This window comes from Kogia breviceps, chromosome 3, assembly GCF_026419965.1.
Source record: "Kogia breviceps isolate mKogBre1 chromosome 3, mKogBre1 haplotype 1, whole genome shotgun sequence".
Lineage (NCBI taxonomy): Eukaryota > Metazoa > Chordata > Mammalia > Artiodactyla > Physeteridae > Kogia > Kogia breviceps.
This window is the reverse complement of record NC_081312.1, coordinates 63,583,019-63,603,347: the sequence shown is the minus strand read 5'-3', so window position 1 is coordinate 63,603,347 and position 20,329 is coordinate 63,583,019. Positions and strand designations below refer to the sequence as shown.

Genomic DNA, 20,329 nt, shown 5'->3' with positions numbered 1-20,329 from the left:
CAATCCTACCTCCAGAAACAAGAAACATCTCAAATAAACAACCTAACATTACACCTAAAGCAATTAGAGAAAGAAGACCAAAAAAACCCTGAAGTTAGCAGTAGGAAAGAAATAAAAAAAAAGATCAGATCAGAAATAAATGAAAAAGAAGTGAAGGAAATGGTAGCAAAGTTCAATAAAACTAAAAGCTGGTTCCTTGAGAAGATAAACAAAATTGATAAACCATTAGCCAGACTCATCAAGAAAAAAAGAGAGAAGACTCAAATCAATAGGATTAGAAACGAAAAAGGAGAAGTAACAACTGACACTGCAGAAACACGAAGGATCATGAGAGATTACTACAAGCAACTAAATGCCAATAAAATGGACAACCTGGAAGAAACGGACAAACTCTCAGAAATGCACAACCTTCCGAGACTGAACCAGGAAGAAATGGAAAATATGAACAGACCAATCACAAGCACTGAAATGAAACTGTGATTAAAAATCTTCCAACAAACAAAAGCCCAGGACCAGATGGCATCACAGGCGAATTCTATCAAACATTTAGAGAAGAGCTAGCACCTATCCTTCTCAAAGTCTTCCAAATATAGCAGAGGGAGGTACACTCCCAAACTCATTCTACGAGGCCACCATCACCCTGATACCAAACCCAGACAAAGACGTCACAAAGAAAGAAAACTACAGGCCAAGAGCACTGATGAACATAGATGCAAAAATCCTCAACAAACTACTAGCAAACAGAATTTGACAGCAAATTTAAAGGATCATACACCATGATCAAGTGGGGTTTATCCCAGGAATGCAAGGATTCTTCAATATACACAAATCAATCAATCAGTGTGATACACCATATTAACAAATTGAAGGAGAAAAAACATATGATCATCTCAATAGATGCAGAGAAAGCTTTCGACAAAATTCAACACCCATTTATGATAAAAACTCTCCAGAAAGTAGGCATAGAGGGAGCATTCCTCAACATAATAAAGGCCGTATACAACAAACCCACAGCCAACATCGTCCTCAATGGTGAAAAACTGAAACCATGTCCACTAAGATCAGAAACAAGACAAGGTTGCCCACTCTTACCACTATTATCCAACATAGTTTTGGAAGTTTTAGCCACAGCAACCAGAGAAGAAAAAGAAATTAAAGGAATCCAAATCGGAAAAGAAGAAGTAAAGCTGTCACTGTTTGCAGATGACATGATACTATACATAGAGAATCCCAAAGATGCTACCAGAAAACTACTAGAGCTAATCAATGAATCTGGTAAAGTAGCAGGATACAAAATTAATGCACAGAATCTCTTGCATTCCTATATACTAATGATGAAAAATCTGAAAGAGAAATTAAGGAAACACTCCCATGTACCGTTGCAACAAAAGAATAAAATACCTAGGAATAAACCTACCTAAGGAGACAAAAGACCTGTATGCAGAAAACTATAAGACACTGATGAAAGAAATTAAAGATGATACAAACAGATGGAGAAATATACCATGTTCTTGGATTGGAGGAATTAACATTTTGAAAATGACTATACTACCCAAAGCAGCCTACAGATTCAATGCAATCCCTGTCAAACTACCAGTGGTATTTTTCAAGAACTAGAACAAAAAATTTCAGTTTGCATGGAAACACAGTACACCCCGAATAGCCAAAGCAATCTTGAGAAAGAAAAATGGAGCTAGAGGAATCAGGCTCCCGGACTTCAGACTATACTACAAAGCTACAGTAAGCCAGACAGTATGCTACTGGCACAAAAACAGAAATATAGATCAATGGAACAGGATAGAAAGCCCAGAGATAAAGCCATGCACATATGGTCACCTTATCTTTGATAAAGCAGCTGAGAATATACAATGGAGAAAAGGCAGCCTCTTCAATAGGTGGTGTTGGAAAAACTGGACATCTACATGTAAAAGAATGAAATTAGAACACCCCCTATACACAAAAATACACTCAAAATGAAGTAAAGACCTAAATGTAAGGCCAGACACTTTCAAAGTCTTAGAGGAAAACACAGAAGAACACTATTTGACATAAATCACAGCAAGATCCTTTTTGACCCACTCTTAGAGAAATGGAAACGAAAACAAAAATAAACAAATGGGACCTAATGAAATTTAAAAGCTTTCGCACAGCAAAGGAAAACATAAACAAGACAAAAAAACAACCCTCAGAATGGGGGAAAATATTTGCAAATGAAGCAACTGACAAAGGATTAATCTCCAAAATATACAAGCAGCTCATGCAGCTCAATATCAAAAAAACAAACGACCCACTCCAAAACTAGGCAGAAGACCTAAATAGACATTTCTCCAAAGAAGATATACAGATTGCCAACAAACATATAAAGGATGCTCAACATCAGTGATCAGTAGAGAAATGCAAATCAAAACTACAATGTGGTATCACCTCACACCAGTCAGAATGGCCATCATCAAAAAGTCTACAAACAATAAATGCTGGAAAAGGTGTGGGGAAAAGGGAAGCATCTTGCACTGTTGGTGGGAATGTAAATTGATACAGCCACTATGGATAATAGTATGGAGGTTCCTTAAAAAACTAAAAATAGAACTACCAGACGACCCAGCAATCCCACTAGTGGGCATATACCTTCAGAAAACCGTAATTCAAAAACAGTAATGTACTGCAATGTTCACTGCAGCACTATTTACAATACTCAGAACATGGAAGCAACCTAAGTGTCCATGACAGATGAATGGTAAAGAAGATGTGGCACATGTATAAAATGAAATATTACTCAGCCATAGAAAGAAACAAAATTGAGTTATTTGTAGTGAGGTGGATGGACCTAGAGTCTGTCATACAGAGTGAAGTAAGTCAGAAAGAGAAAAATAAATACCGTATGCTAACACATATATATGGAATCTAAAAAAGAAGAAAAATGGTTCTAAGAACCTAGGGGCAGGACAAGAATAAAGACACAGACATAGAGAATGGACTTTAGGACACGGGGAGGGGGAAGGGTAAGCTGGGACAAAGTGAGAGTTTGGCATGGACATATATATACTAACAAATGTAAAACAGATGGCTAGTAGGAAGCATCCACATAGTACAGGGAGATCAGCTCGGTGCTTTGTGACCAGCTAAAGGGCTGGGATAGGTAGGATGGGAGGGAGCTGCAAGAGGGAGAGGATACAGGGACATATGTATACGTACAGATGATTCCCTTCATATACAGCAGAAACTAACACACCATTGTAAAACAATTATACTCCAATAACGATGTTTAAAAAAAAGAGAAAAAGGTAGAGGAAACAGATTAATTTGAATATATTATATTTAACCAATATATCAAAAATATTATTTCAATATATAATAAAAGTAAAAATTATTAGTGACATAAAAAAACCCTTAAACATAAAGTAAAATAAAAATTATTCTCTTGCCTTCAAAGATTCGACATAGTCACAGAGGAAATGAGATACAGTGAAAAAGATAATCTGATAAACAAAGATACAATGTCTGATTTAAGAGCAACGTTAATTCTGTTTTATCAAACATACCAGAAGCATACAGAGATAAAGATAAGGCAAAGGCAAACAGTTATAATCACTTATGTTTACTTAATAGTTTACATTTGCATAGATATCTTATTCATTCTCCACAATTATATTTTTGAAATAGGTATATTATCTCCACCTTCTGAGGAAATTAAGCCTGGGAGAAGTTAGGTAACAAGTCCAGGTCACACAAAGCTATTAAACAGTTCAAAATCAGCTTTTCTGAGCCCTCAATCAACACCACCATATTAGCTACACTTCAGGTGGTATGCCAAAGCATAATATAACCTTGTGGCCAATTTTAATCAAATTCATTCCAAAAGAACGGTATTTTTAAAGAATTATTTGAAAGCTACACAGTCCTGTAGAGGCTGAGATAGATACTCTGAAGTTTTAGGACAGATAGTGAAAATTTTTAGTTTGATACTTCATGACGTCTTGCCTGAATTTTATTAGTAGTCTCCTACCTAATCTCACACCATTTGAAGCCTACTTTTTATCCGTCCTCCACATATTGCTACCAGAATAATTTACCAAACCTGAGTCCAACTACCGGTATCATTCATCAGCTTAAAATACTTAAGGGGTTTCCCACTGTAAACAGGATAAGCCTGGGTTCCTTCACATGATATACAAGTCCTATTTTTCTTCCCTAACTTCCTAATATCTGTCCACTACACAGTAAGGAACTAAATAAATTATGATACATCCATACAAATGAATAGGCAGCCACTAAAAATATTCATAAAAGAACATTTTAATAAAACTGAAAAACATTAAGTATTTATAGTTTAAAAAGCAAGTTATAAGTAGGTAATATCAGCAAGTTAGTGGAATAAGGAACTCTGAAAATCTTTTCCTCCATTAAAAACAACTAAACAAAAGCAAAAACAGTAAAAACCTTTTCAGAGACCTGGAAATTAATCAAAGGCTCGCAACAATCAAGCACATTTTTTCAAGAAAAATGGTTGACTCTCAATAAGAACAGTTAGCTCTGTGATTTCAAACTTACTGTGTTCCCATTCCCCATCCTCATCTCCATAGAAGCCTTAAAAACCAACAGCCCAGGATCACAGGGAGAAACAGCAGCCTATGGGTCACTGGAAGAGTCAGAACAGAACTGGAGTTCTTTCAAAGCTTCATTCTAAGAGAAATGTCATTATTTGACTTATCTAGCTGCTCCTTCGAAAATCCAGCTTGCAAAGCTTGTCTTTATTTGACATAACTCAGAACTCACACAGTGCAACAGCTTTTCCCCTGGAGACATTTGTGGAAAACAATCAGTGGCTATTATTTAACACCACAGCTGCCTGAGGCAGCAATCACTGATGAGGCAAACAACTAACCAAAAAAAAAAACTTAAAAGGAACAATATAGGGAATGTGCTATCCATACGGAACTTTAAAGAGCTACAACATATTAAAGGGAGTATAGAAAGCCATGAGCTGAGCTGCAAGTATACTAAGGAAAGTCTGGAAAAAGATTTAAACTTTCACCTCTGTCTGATCCTGAGGTTACACAAGAAAGATGTGAAGGCTAAAAAAGTATTGTAAACTGTTTCTTGAATACTGACAGTATGTCCCAATACACACAGAGAGCCCCTTGGCAAAGTCTAGGAAACTTACTGACTCCAGGCTTTTAAGGGAGTATCCATGCAGTCATTAGCTGACCACTAAGTTGAACGAGTAAAGAATGCGGTGGTCACATTGGAGAAAGCAAATACACTACACAGAGTTAGTTCAGGAAAGTCATTAAAGAATCACACAGCAACAATAACAACAGAAACAACAATAAACACTGGGGGAGAGGGAGAAAGTGGTTTCCAGAGTTGCTGTATTATTTAAAATGTCAGTTTATCAACAAAATTACAAGACACACAAAGAAACAAGAAAGTATGCCCCTGCCGCAGCGCAACTAAGCCCGTGCACCACAACTGCTGAGCCTGTGAGCCACAACTACTGAGCCCACGTGCCACAACTACTGAAGCCACATACCCAGAGCCTGGGCTCTGCAACAAAGAGAAGCCACTGCATTGAGAAGCCCATGCACTGCAACAAAGAGGAGCCCCCACTCATCACAACTAGAGAAAGCCTGCGTGCAGCAATGAAGGCCCAAAGCAGTCAAAAATAAATAAGTAAATATAAATAAATTTTTTTAAAAAAGGAAAGTATGCCCCAGCTCTCATGTGGAGGCAGGGAAATTTGGCCTTTGGGAATGATCACTAAGACTCACAGAGGAGACGTGGGCCTTGGGCTCCCAGAGAAAAAGAAGAAGAAAAAGAAGGTAGTCAAAGGAGAGACTCAATACTAGGTTTTAAATAGTGACAATTATTTTGCAGAGGTTCGTCCCACAAGAGCCACACCACCCTCGAAGAATGTGGTCCAAGAGCAGGCACCCAAAATGCCTCTATGAAGAAAAAGAATGGTCATAGCTCTGTGAGGAGCCCCTAGAACCTGAGGCCACATGTATGGACTGAGCCGTCACCCAGCCCCAGGAAGCAGGCACTTGGTCCATCCAAGTCACTCAGTGGGGAGAAGAGGAAGTCCACATCCCCTGGCTTGACGGTGAAAACCTCCCCAGACGCCAAGCAGGTCAAGGAGGTAACCAGAGTTGGCAAGAAGCTCAAAAAACACAAGAAGGAGAAAAAGGCCCAGGAAGCTACAGCCGTCTCAGCCAGGGACCCTTGGTTCTAAGAGGCCAGGGATGCTTTGTACACTTGCTCAGTTGGGAAAGAGGGCATCTGGGAGCAGGCAGCCTCGTGAAAGAAACAGAAGTAGGGGAGCCCCAAGGAACACAACGTGAAGATGAAGCAACATGAAGATGGAGAAAAAGAAAATCCACCAGGAGGGAGATACCCTTCCTGGGGCACCCTGAGCTCTCCAGGTCCAGGGTGAGCAGCCCTAGGAAAGAAAGTAAAAAGAAGCCAGTCAAAGTTGAAGCTCCAGAATACATCCCAATAGGAGATGGCCCCAAGCCTCCTGTAAAGAAGAAAATGAAGTCCAAGAAAAAGGCAGAGCAGGCAGACATGGAGGAGCCAGCTCTGAAGAGGAAGAAGAGGCAGGAGAGCAGAGTAGAAAGAGAACCTTGGGACAAGGAGCCCAACACGGACTTGGAGGTGGTGTTGGAAAAGAAAGGCAACATGGACAAGGCACACATAGGCCAGGTGCAGCCTGGTCCTCATCCCTCCTGTGCATCTTCCTTCCGTGAGACGCACACTCGTCTCCTGCCAAGCCACAAGATCCTGGTCCCAGAGGCGTTAGGGACGCCAAAGGCCACCAGGCCAGCCTCTGCCACACCTCCAGCGGCAGGGAGCCCGTGGTCTCCAACACTTCATGCCACGACTTTGGCTGAGGGGCTTTCTGGTCCTTCAGAATCCCAGGCTGAGGCTGTCCTCCTCATAACTGCTGCAGGGGGAGAAGAGGACACGTGCTCTGCCCAGCCCACGCATGGCCACCTCCTCGTCTCCATTCAGGATCATTTTTGTTTGCCATTCGCAGCTTTATTTAAATATAATTGACATACAATAATCTGCACCTGTTTAAGGTGAACAATTTGATGAGTTTTGACATGTGTACGCATCCAGGAAACCAGCAACAATTAAGGTAATGAATATACCCATGATTTGCAAAAGTTTCCTTGTGCCCCTTTGTAATCCATCCCTTCTTTCCCCATCCCCAGATAACCACTACTACTCTGTCACTATGAATTAGCTTGCATTTTCTAGGGTTTGTATATAATTGGGATTATAGAGTATTTACTCTTTTTTAAACTGGCTTCTTTCACTTAGCACAATCATTTTGAGATTTATCTACATTTTTGCATGTATTATTAATTTGTTCCTTGTTATCAGCTGTCCAATATTTCTAGCATTGTTCGTTTTGATGTTAAAAATATTTTCAATTCTCAGCTGAATTGCCTAGACACCTTTGTAAAAAATCAACTGACTGTGACCAAAACAAAACAAAAGTATGCTTCATGTACAGGAGAAAGATCAGTCAACAGAAACTGTCCCTGAGGAAGAACAAACATTAGATCTACTAGGAAAACACTATCTGTTTTAAATATGTTCCAAAAATTAAAGGAAACCATGTCTAAAGAACTAAAGGAAAGTGTGAGAATGGCACCTCACCAAGGAGAGGATATCAATAATGAGATAGAAATTATGTTTTTAAAAAAAGAGTTTAAAAGTACAATACAAAATGAAAAGTTCACTAAAAGCTCAACAGCACACCTGAACTGGCAAAATAAAAAATTAGCAAACTCAAAAGATATTAGGTTAGTTGAGATTATCCAGTCTCATGAACAGAATTTTAAAATAATGAAGAAAAATGAACAGAGCCTCAGAGACTTCTGAGTCACCATCAAATGCAGCAATACACATATAACAGGAGACCCAGGAGAGAAGAGAGAGACAGAAAAATTTCAAGAAATAATGGCTGAAAATTTTCCAAATTTCATGAAGAACATTTATGTGGACATTTAAGAAACTCAATAAATTATAAGTAGAATAAACTCAGAGACCATCATAACAAAACTGTCAAAAGATAACAGAAAGAATCTTGAGAGAAGCAACACATCAGTTAACATCAGATGTGTTAACAACACATCAGTTAAGAAACACATCCTCAAAACTTAAGGCAAAATTAAGGCATCCCCAGGTACACCAAAACTGAGAGAATTTGCTGCTAGCAGGTCTGCCCTATAAAAATTACTAAAGTGAGTCCATCAAGATGAAATGAAAGGATTCTAGATAGTAACTCAAATCCACTGTAAAAAAATACTTTGACCTGTAAATGAAAAAACAACATACCAAATATATGGCATTCCACTAAAACAGTGCTTAGAGGTAAATTTACAACCTTAATAAACACCTCGATGCAGGTCTCAAAAATCAATAACCTAATGTTCCACTTTAAAAAACTATAAAACAAAAAGCAAAAGCATGTGGAAGAAAGGAAATAATAAAGATTAGAATGCAGATAAGTAAAATAGAGAAAAGAAAAACAATACCAAGAAATCAATGAAACCAAAATTAGTTCTTTGAAAAGATAACAACATTGACAAATCTTTGGCTAGACTATCCAATATAAAGAGAGATATGATTCAAATTACTAATCTGGAAAAGAGAACATTACTACCAATCTTACAGTAATAGAAAATATCTTAAGGGAATACTATGAGCATTTGTTGTTAGCAAGTTAGGTAACCTACATGGAATGGACAAATTCAAAGAAAAGACATAAAATGAACTACCAAAACTGACTCAAGAAGAAATAGAAAATCTGAATAGATCTATAAAAAGTAAAAAGACAGACTGAGTAATAAAGAAAACTGACCTCAAAGAAAAGTCCAGGCCCAAATGGCTTCATAGGTGAATTCTATCAACTCTTCCAAAGAATAAAGAAGAAAACACTTTCAAACTGTATCAATGAGGCCAGTATTATCCTCATTCCAAAATCAGACAAAAACATTACAAGACAAGAAAACTACAGACCCATATTCCTTATGAATAAAGACACAAAAATCCTCAACAGAATACTAAAAAACTGAATATGACAAGATATGGCAATATACTAAAAGAATTATACATCATGACCAAGTGGGATTTATCCCAGAGTGCAAGGTCAGTTCAACATACAAAAATCAATCAATGCAATACACCATATTAATAAAAAGGTCAAAACCTACATGATAGTCTCAACAGACACAGAAAAAGTACTTGACGATAGCCAACATCCCTTAACGACAAAGACACTCAAAAAGTTAGGAATAAAAAATAATGTCCTCGGGCATCCCTGGTGGTGCAGTAGTTGAGAGTCCACCTGCCGATGCAGGGGACGCGGGTTCGTGCCCCGGTCTGGGAAGATCCTACATGCCGCCGAGCGGCTGGGTCCGTGAGCCATGGCCGCTGAGCCTGCGCGTCTGGAGCCTGTGCTCCGCAACGGGAGAGGCCACAACAGTGAGAGGCCCGCGTATCACAAAATAAATAAATAAATGCAACCTCTATCAAAATCCCAAGTGGCTCTTCTGCAGAAATTGAAAAGATGATCCTAAAATTCATAGGAAAACACAGGGGACCCAGAAAAATCAAAACAATCTTGAAAAAGAAGAACATCAAAAGGTACCAGCTTCCAGTTATAAAATAAATAAGTCATGGGGAATGTACAGCATGTGTGACTACAGTTAATACTGTATTGCATATTTGAGAAGTGCTAAGAATAGATCTTAAAAGTTGTCACCACAAGAAAGGAAAAATGTTGTAATTATGTATCTGGTGACAAACATCAACTATACAAATATCAAACCATGTTGTACACCTGAAACTAACATAATGTTATGTATCAATAATACCATAATACGTCAACTGAAAAAAAACAGAATAAAAAGAAGAACAAAGCTGGAGAACTGACACTTTCCAGTTTCTAAGCTTACTACAAATTACAGTGATCAAGATAGGGTGGTGCTGCTATAAGGATAAACATACAGATGAGTGGAATAAAGTTGAGAGTCCAGAAATAAACTCTTACACTGATGGTCAAATGATTTTAAACATGGGTATTAAGACAACTCAACAGGGAAAAAACAGTTTTTTCAACAAATGGTGCTGTGACAACTGAATATCCATATGCAAAAGAATGAAGCAGGATCACTACCTCATACCATATACAAAAATTAACTCAAAATGGACCAAAGCCCTAAATGTAAAAGCTAAAACTATAAAACTCTTAGAAGAAAACATGATCTTGGGCTAGTCAATTGTTTCTTAGATATGACACCAAACTCACAAGAAACAATAAAAAATAAACTGGACTTCATCAAAACTCAGAATTGTTTTGCCTCAAAGGGCACTATAAAAAAAATGAAAAGACAATCTACAGAATAAGAGAAAATATTTGCAAATTGTATATCTGACAAAAGAAACAATAACCCAATTAAAAACAGGCAAAGGATTTGAATAGACATTTCTCCAAAGGCGGTATACAAATGGTTAATAAGCACACGAAAAGATACTCAACCTCATTAGCCATCAGGGAAATGCAAATCAAAATCAAAATGTGATACCACTACCCATCCACTATGATGGCTATACCCTGAAAGACAGACAGTAACAAGTGTTGGGAAATTACAATACCTTCATACACTGCTGGTGGAATATAAATTATGCAGCTACTTTGGAAATGGTTTGGCAATTCCTCAAAAAGGTAAATATGGAATTAATATATTACCCAGCAATTCAACTCCTAGAACAGTATATGTCCAAGAATTGAAAACATATGACCACACAAATGTTCATATCATTATTCATAACAGTAAAAAAGTGGAAACAACCCAAATGGCCATTAACTGATGAAGAGATAAATAAAATATGGTATATCCATAGTTACTATTCAGCCATAAAAAGGAATGAAATACTGTTACATGCTAAAACATGGATGAACCTTGAAAACATCGTTAAGTGAAAGAAGCCAGACACAAAAACCACATATTTTGTGACTCCATTTATATGAAACATCTAGAGTGGTCAAATACATAGAGATAGAAGTAAATTAATGGTTGCCAGCGTTAGAGAGTAAGGGGAAATGGGGAGTGACTACTAATGGGTGTAGGTTTCTGTTTTACTGATCTATCTCTTTTAGCCAGCCTAATATTCAACTTCTTTGACATCGCAATTTGTGAGATCTGCCAGACCCTATCTGACTAACTAAATCTGAAAGCTAGAACTTCTTGGCTAGTCTGAAAAGAATTAATCTGAAAAGAAATAGAATTAATGGAAATCAGACTGAAAAAATATTTTTTTCCTAAATCTAGAAATTGCAAACTGTTATATCACCAATTACGGATGTTTACTTCAAGCAAATGTACTACCTTCACTTTTACAGGGCCAAAGATTAGCCAGCTCCTAGTATACAACTATTATATAAAATAATGTCTTCTCTGTTTTTTTAATTGAGTAGTCAGACAATAGGAGAGCAATCAAAATACAGTACTACTAATGTTCTGGATTCAGTTCTATATCTCCAAAATAGAAAATAGTTTCTCAATTCATATCCCTAAACTCAAAGGCATCCTTCTGAATACTGAAAATAGTTAAACATATGCATATTTTAAAATGAGTAAGGAGAAGTAAATACTATTACACTAGGAAAAGAAAATATACTTTTAAACAACAGAGGATAAAAGCAGAATGAGTTAGAATGAGAGAAGTTAATTTTAAACACTGTACAGACCATGTTTCTCAAATTATAAAGGGAAAATTTTTTTAATTTTTTAAATTCCAATTCAACACAAACCAAAGCTTTACAATACATTACTAGAAAATAAAGTGAAAAGCACCTAGAATGGTCTATACTTTATTCAACGAGACAAGTCCCTAATCACACAATTGGATGTCACAGCATTATCAAATTGAGATGAGCTTCTCAACACCTCAATTTCTGCACTTAACATGTTACAGACCTGTAATAAACAGCCAGCCGGTAAACTAGCACCAGTCTGCAGGCTACATTTTGAGTAACAGCAGTACTGACTGGGAAGGAATGAGGCAGATGTTTTGATGTATAGACTGAGTAGCCTTGATACTGGTACGGGAGGTGAGAAATCTGTTCCTGCAATGAATTCACCAATAAAACATGATTTCAAAAAGTAGAATGATATAGTCAGAGAAGTGGCATAATCTCTACTTCCTAAATTCTCATTAAAACCTGGTTACCAAATTTCATAAATCATCTCCCACATACTCAAAATCCTTTCTATTCACCTTGCCATTAAATTGTAATTTCTAGGGTGAGGCCTGATATCTTTATTTTTTAAAAGCTTGGAAGACCACTGCCTTCAACATTCCTTCATTCATAGCTGTGCTCTTATCATTACCTTCCCTCAAACTGCTCTTCTTTTACTTCTATCTACTGAAATTCTAATCATCTTTCAAGGTACACCTCAAACGACCCAGCTTCATGAAGCTTTCTCCAAGGCCCCTCATTTATATATGATCCTCTATCTTTAATACTCATTAACATGTTTCATATTTGACATGATTCTCTTACTATATCATCAACTTCTTTATTCCTCTGCAGTTGCCCCAAATCTAGCAAAGCACTATATATAGTTATTCAAATGGTTGCTCAGATCTATTATTTTCAGATTTTTAAAGAAATAAACAGAAGCAAAGATGAATAATTATTTTTCTTAAAGACAATTTTCAGATTTTTAAAGAAATAAATGGAATCAAAGATGAATAATCATTTTTCTTAAAGACAATTTACAAGAAATGGCATGATTACAAGAAGCAGCTTACAGTAACAACCAACTTGCCTCTAGAAGGCCCTAAGGACAATTGATGGGGGGAAAAAAAAAAAAAGACTGGGAACCTTGAAGCTACTGATTTGAAAAAATTCAGGAAATGACAACAAATTTTTGGTAACACAAATACACCTTTTACTAGCTATGCTACTTTAGTTTGGGGTGGTGAAGCAAAGAATAATTTTGCTAAGTGATGCAATTTAAAGATTTCTTTATGTTTATGCAAAATAAAATACCAACAATGAATTTCATTTCCTTTCATTCGTTCAATTCTTTGCTTTCCCAAAATATAACTTTTAAATAAGTCTCTCTCTAATTTACCCATTTTTAATAGGTTAAAGACTGAAAATAAAGTACAGAATCTAGACCATCATCAAGTTATTCAGAGGTTTGTACTCTATTTTAAAAACAAACTTTGCTTGACTTTGAATAGGTCATAATATGATTCAATTTTATAACCTTTAAGGTTCCAATTAAAATTTGAATGTTTTAAATTCTTCCATAAATTCTGTGCTTCAAATGCATTTTTTTCATGTAATCTTCCAATAATACCTGAGAGGTTACTATTTTAATTTTACAGACAGGCAAAGTATCTATAAAGTGTTAAGTAAATAACATAGCTGAGATCAGAACACAGATATTATGACTTTCCCCACTATATCACCCTGCTTACAAGCCATTTAATACTCCAAGTTTCCGTGGGGATCAATTACTATTTGCCACACTGGTCTGTTGAAAAAAATTAAGTCAGGTAACACAGGTAAAATGCTTGGTCCAGGACCTGTCACATATAAATGTTCAAAAATATTAACTCTTATTTCCAATATGAGCTGCTTCTATAAAAATGTTTAATTCTTTAAAAACTTCCCAAAGATAATGAAGAGATGGAACCATTATTCATTAAGTAATTATTAGAATGCTAACAATTCCTGAGAATCATAATGTTCAACTAAAGGAATATACCTAAATTCTAAAATCAACCCCCAAATAATATTTAGATTAGTTCAAATTTTTCACTATTCTAAACAACACTGCAGTGATCCTACACACTCATCCACTTACTTCCTTAGAAAAAATACTAAGAGGGACTTCCCTGGTGGCACAGTGGTTAAGAATCTGCCTGCCTACGCAGGGGACATGGGTTCGAGCCCTGGTCCAGCGAGATCCCACATGCCACGGAGCAACTAAGCCCGTGCGCCACAACTACTGAGCCTGCACTCCGCAAGCCACAACTATTGAGCCCAAGTGCCACAACTACTGAAGCCCGCACACCTAGAGCCCATGCTCTGCAACAAGAGAAGCCGCCACAGTGAGAAACCCGTGCACTGCAACGAAGAGTAACCCCCACTCACCACAACTAGAGAAAGCCCGCGCAAAGCAATGAAGACCCAAAGCAGCCAAAAATAAAATAATAAATTTATAAAAAAGAAAAAATACTAAGAAATGGAAGTGCTTGTTTCAAAGCATACACGTATGTACATTTAAAATTTTGACAGTTACCAAACTGCCCTCTAATTTAGATTCAGCCAGTAATGTATGAGAGACTCTCTTTCCAAATTTCATCAATTTTTAACAGTCCATAAATTAAGGAAATTAACTTCTTTAAACGTTGCAAGTGTTTCTTAGTCTGCTGTTCGCGTTTTATCTGTTAATGATGGGTTTTACTATTAGAAATTTAAAATGTTTTATAAAGGCAAATTTACCAATCATTTTCATGACAATTTCTAACTTTGGTGTGAGTTTTAAGAGTTGTCTTCCTTATTCCAATATTTCAAATATATTTGCTTAATTTGCCTTCCATTTTATACTGAAGAATCAAAATAATGTAGAACAAATTCTGTTATAAGATATAAAGTAGTGATCTATAAATGTTTTTATTCAAATGAACATTATTTCCTCCTAATCTTTATCTAAACCACCATTTAATGAAGTGATCACATGTGCTCCTCTGCAGCAAACAGAAGTCATCCCTTTTAAATTTAACATCCTTTTAAAATTGTACCTATTCTTTTTTGGGTTTTTCATTTTTCTGGGGGGCTGCACTGCACAGCATGCGGGATCCTAGTTCCCTGACCAGGGATCGAACCTGCATCCCCTGCATTGGAGGCACAGAGTCTTAACCACTGGACCACCAAGGAAGTCCCTAAATGTACCTATTCTTGACCAGAAAAAAGATGTGCAAATCTTTCTTAGAGAAAAATATAAATTTTTAAATTTACAACCTTTAAGGAAAGCCTAATTAAATAAATGGAGACCCCTTGGGATAGGAAGAATACAGCTGACCCTTGAACAAGGCAGGTTTGAACTGCACAAATCCACTTATACATGAATTTTTTTTTTCAATAGTAAATACTACAGTACTACACAATCCACAGTTGGTTGAATCTGTGGATGCAGAAGTGGGGATATGGAAGGCAGACTATAAGTTACATGTTGATTTTCAACTGTGTGGAGGGTTGGTGCCCCTAACACCCACGCTGTTCTAGGGTCAATCGTAGATATACTACAGACGTCAATCTCCTTTAAATTAAACCTATGGATTCAAGGCAATACAATTTTTAAAATCCTAACAATATTATTCACAGAATTTAACAAGCTGATTCTCAAATTCATATGGAAAAGCAAAAGGACAAAACACTAACAGATTTATATTAGCCTCCTGTGGCTGCTGTGACACATTAGAGCCACAAACAGTATTGTTCCATCTCCACAACTCCTTCTCCTCTGTGTCTGTCTACAAGTCAGTTTATTCTGTTGGATTGGTGGGGGAGTGGGTAGTATATACTTCAAAGATGACATGCGGGCTTCCCGAGAGTCCGCTTGCCAATGCAGGGGACACAGGTTTGTGCCCCAGGCCGGGAAGACCCCACATGCCGCGGAGCAGCTAGGCCCGTGAGCCATGGCCGCTGGGCCTGCGCATCCGGAGCCTGTGCTCTGCAACGGGAGAGGCCACAACAGAGAGAGGCCCGCGTACCGCAAAAAAAAAAAGATGACGTGCTGTTGTGCTCACTAGACATAAGTTGTTAAAAAAGTAGATGTTATATAAGGGTCATGAAGATTTATTTCAGTAATAGTGAAGATTATCTCATAACCTCTGCCATAATACCATAAATATTTTTCATGTAACATCCTATTTTTTTGTTTTTCTTTTTCTGTTTCACATAGGACAGATTTTAGATTCTGACCCAGTTTTTTTGCACAGGTCCTTCAGGTAACCCAAGGATTCTTTCTGATCAGAATACTGACTTTAAACATTTTCTCTACCATTCTTAATTGAAAGGAAGTTACTCACAGAAGAGCAACTTTGCTCTCCTCATACCTAATATATTCATTCATGAACTACATAATATTTACTAAGCACCTTTCATACACCAAGCACTATTCTGAGTCTAGGGATATGAAGTTGAAGAGACACGCTTCTACTCTCTGGAAGGCTGTAAGATACAGGCATGCAAATAACTAATTACACTGTAATAAATAACCAAATTACTAGAAGTAAGTAGGAAAAGTCCCTATGCCTACCAGACAATAGAGAAGACTTTACCAAAGCTCTACAGATTTTCCCCTGAGACTGAAGGAACAGTAAAAGCTTTCAGGTATAAGTATGATTTTTCTTCCCCTGCTTTCTCTTTAATACAATTGCCATCTTACATAATATACTATTAGGTACCTTCTTAATAGCAACTGATCTACTTTCTCACTGCACCAGCGGGCTTCCTAGAATAGAATTCTTATCACCACTCATATTCATGTAATACTGCTCTTACGTGAGGTATACCTAACTCATGGTTGGTCCATAATTAACGGATAGTGGTATTTTCTAAAAATGGATTAATGCACACATCCAAACCATATTAAGTTTTCAATTTAGAGTTCATACAAAGTCTACTTCCTTTCTATAGTAGTTATTGCTCCAGACTGTAGTTTTGAAATCCAATAAGTAGGATTATTATTTTGTTGTTGATGCTTCTTTCTTTCTTCCTCCTTCCTTCCTCCCTCTTATTCTTTCTTAATAAGAAGGTTAAAAGAAATGGGTTATTAATGACAGTACAGTAAATAACATTAGCAAAAGCACAGGCATCACAGAAGGTGATGTCTCATTCAGTATTACTGAAATGTAGAATACCAGAGAGGAGTAACAAGAGGTTGAAGAAGATAATGTGACTAAGGTAAATTTATTTTTCTTTTGCTACCACATTGTCAAAAATGAAAGTTTCATGTCTTAGTAACCTGGAGGATGGCAATGCCATTTACATAAATAGAAAAAAAAGAAAGAGTGAAAACAATTTAGATTGTGTAGACATTTGATCTTAGAAAGAATAGATCTAACAAACATACTAATCGCCTGTTTTTCTATTTTCTCCAAAATCTGTTTCTACTGCATGATCCTTCTAAAAGAAGACACATTAAATAATATATGAACATACATATATATTCAAATTGTGATTGAATTTAGAATCCAGAAAAAACAATGTTTTAACCAAAAAAAAAAAAAGAAAAAAAAAGTATGCTTTCTTTTCTAGGACACTGAAAACTTGTAACCCAACATGTTTCTCTTTTCACTTTGGCTGCCAGGAAATCTAAGAACCAAATTCAATGCCTTATAGCTATAATCAGCTCATCTCTGGAACCTGATAATGTTACCTTTAAGTAATGGATCTTCGGATGCTTGTTTTATCACTAACTGTTCTATTCCACATTTTATTCAGTCCTATAAGCCATGTAAAATTCTTTGGATGCAATAAAATCCTTAATGAAAGAAACGTTAATGCAAAAATGGCTTACAACATTTTGAAACAGCTTGTTTTACTAAGCAAATTTATCAGTAATATTGTTTATGTAAATAATCTGCTCAGTAAATCACTTCTTCATAAATACAGAAAGATAAAACATTTCCATGAAGTCAAATTAATTTTTTAAATCAGTAAGAGTCAAGTTAAAGAATATAAAGAGTTTATACAAATTAAAGAATGTAAGGAGTCTAATGACATGTATATAGGATTACTTGCTAACTTTGCCCATCAAATCCTAAGAACATATTCAAATATCAAGTTAGTTTATTTTTATAGGCAGTTTACAGTTCACAATGACTCCTACACATTTTCAGACTTCCAGGCATATCTGTTCCAAGTTAATCTATACCACTTTCAAGTTATTTACTTAATGAACATAAACAGTTCTTGTTTCTTTTTTACATTCCTTTTTTTTTTTTTTTTTTTTTCGGTACGCGGGCCTCTCACTGTTGTGGCCCCTCCGGTTGCGGAGCACAGGCTCTGGACGCATAGGATCAGCGGCCATGGCTCAAGGGCCTAGTCACTCGGCAGCATGTGGGGTCTTCCTGGACCGGGGCACGAACCCGTGTCCCCTGAATCGGCAGGCGGACTCTCAACCACTGCACCACCAGGAAAGCCCTACATTACTTTTTATACCTAATGAACACTAGTTTTTTTATTTTTCTAAGATATTTTAATCTGATTTTCTTTCTGAAAACATTAATAATATTCAGATTGGAGAACAATTAGATTTTTTCACAGACATAATCAATAATCAATTGATCATAAATTTCTTCTCTGAATGTAAAAAGGTAAAAAAAAATGGGGGCCAAGTTGCTTTCTTTTTTTTTTTTTTTTGCGGTACGCGGGCCTCTCACTGTTGTGGCCTCTCCCGTTGCAGAGCACAGGCTCCGGACGCGCAGGCTCAGCGGCCATGGCTCACGGGCCCAGCCGCTCCACGGCACGTGGGATCTTCCCAGACCAGGGCACAAACCCGTGTCCCTTGCATCGGCAGGCGGACTCTCAACCACTGCGCCACCAGGGAAGCCCGCCAAGTTGCTTTCTATGAAGCCAATTTTCAGTCTCATTCATTTAAGAGAACCTCTTATTATCAGCATCTGATGTCCGGTGTCTTGAAAATTGTTGTTTATGTTTCAGGGGTTTTTTCTGTTCTTTTGTTTGTCTGTTTCAAGCAGGTATGAACATCAGATAAGAAAAGTCATTCCTGACATATGGCAAACAAACGAGGTATACCTTCAGCTACTCCAGTTTAATGTCTTAAGAAGAGTTTCCAGCCCATGGTGAGAGGAAAGGGAATCAAGGCAGAGCCAGTGGAATCCATGAGTTGAGAAAATGAGCTGATAGTGCAAGGAAACCAAGGTAATTAGAGTCCACAGGACAGAGGAGAGAGCTGTACACAGTGAGATCCTCGAAGACTGGAGAGGGTTCTCTTTCAGTATGATCATAAATACTTGCAAGGAAACTTCCCAAGACAGGAAAAAGTACTATGTGAGAGAACATGAGAGAACAGTACCAGATGCTCATATAAGTTGGGGAACAGCGCCTGTTCCCAAGAGCGGGGCTACAAAAAATCCCTCATACCTGTGGGCACTGAATAGAATACTCAGGAAGGTATTGACTCACAGTAGGTAATAATTATCCCTAGATGGATCCACTCAACAAACCCTAAAAGCAAGACCTGAAATTATCAAACTATTTTCAAGTAATTTTACTGCATCCCAGTAAAAAGCTCAAGAATTTATAGGAATACAAAAATATCCGGAAGCTAAGAAGGTAAAATTCAAATATGAGACATCCAAAGATTACTCAGCATACAAAGAAGCAAGAAAACAATCCAGGATGAGAAGAATAATCAACTGATGGAACTGACCCAGAATAGATAGAGATGTTAGAAGGAGCAGAGAAGATATTATTTTACTTGTATTCCATATGTTCAAGAAGCTAAGAAGATATACAGACAATATAATTTTACATATATATATACAAACACACACACACAAAATAAACTAGATAAAAACTACATCTGAGATGAAAAATACATAGTGGGATTAATGGCAGATTGCATGTAGCAGAAGAGACTAGTGGGGGCTTCTCTGGTGGCGCAGTGGTTGGGAGTCCGCCTGCCGATGCATGGGACACGGGTTTGTGCCCCGGTCCGGGAGGATCCCACATGCCGCAGAGCGGCTGGGCCCGTGAGCCATGGCCGCTGAGCCTGAGCGTCCGGGGCCTGCGCTCTGCAACGGGAGAGGCCGCAACAGTGAGAGGCCCACGTACCACAAAAAAAAAAAAAAAAAAAAAAAGGAGGAGACTAGTGAATTTGAAGAGTAGAAATAGGAACTACTCAATATAAAACACAGAAGAAAGAATCTAAAAAAATGAAAATATCAGTTCTTTTCCGAAAGCTTGAGTTCCTCCAATATACTAATACTTCCTAATATATGAACCTGATATTACTACTTTTTAATATACTAATAAATGAAATAAATAAAAGAATAAACAAATAAAAGTAGGGAGGGGAAAAATAACTGGGGGAAAATGTCCAAAAATTTTCCAAACTTTATGAAAACTCTAAACCCACAAATATAAGAATCTTGATGAACCCCATGGCAAGAAATGTTGAGAAAACTGCACCATGACACATCATAATCAAATTGCTCAAAACCAATGATGAAGAGAAAATCTTAAAAGCAGCCAGAAAAA

The 20,329-nt window shown here is 37.1% G+C and overlaps 1 protein-coding gene and 1 pseudogene across 8 annotated transcripts in view; one reads left to right on the top strand and one right to left on the bottom strand.

The window, feature by feature from the left end:
- RALGAPA1 (Ral GTPase activating protein catalytic subunit alpha 1) overlaps positions 1-20,329 on the bottom strand; it is a 236,799-nt gene that overhangs the window by 186,399 nt on the left and 30,071 nt on the right. The window lies entirely within an intron of this gene.
- LOC131752047 (lysine-rich nucleolar protein 1-like) lies at positions 5,751-7,053 on the top strand (annotated as a pseudogene).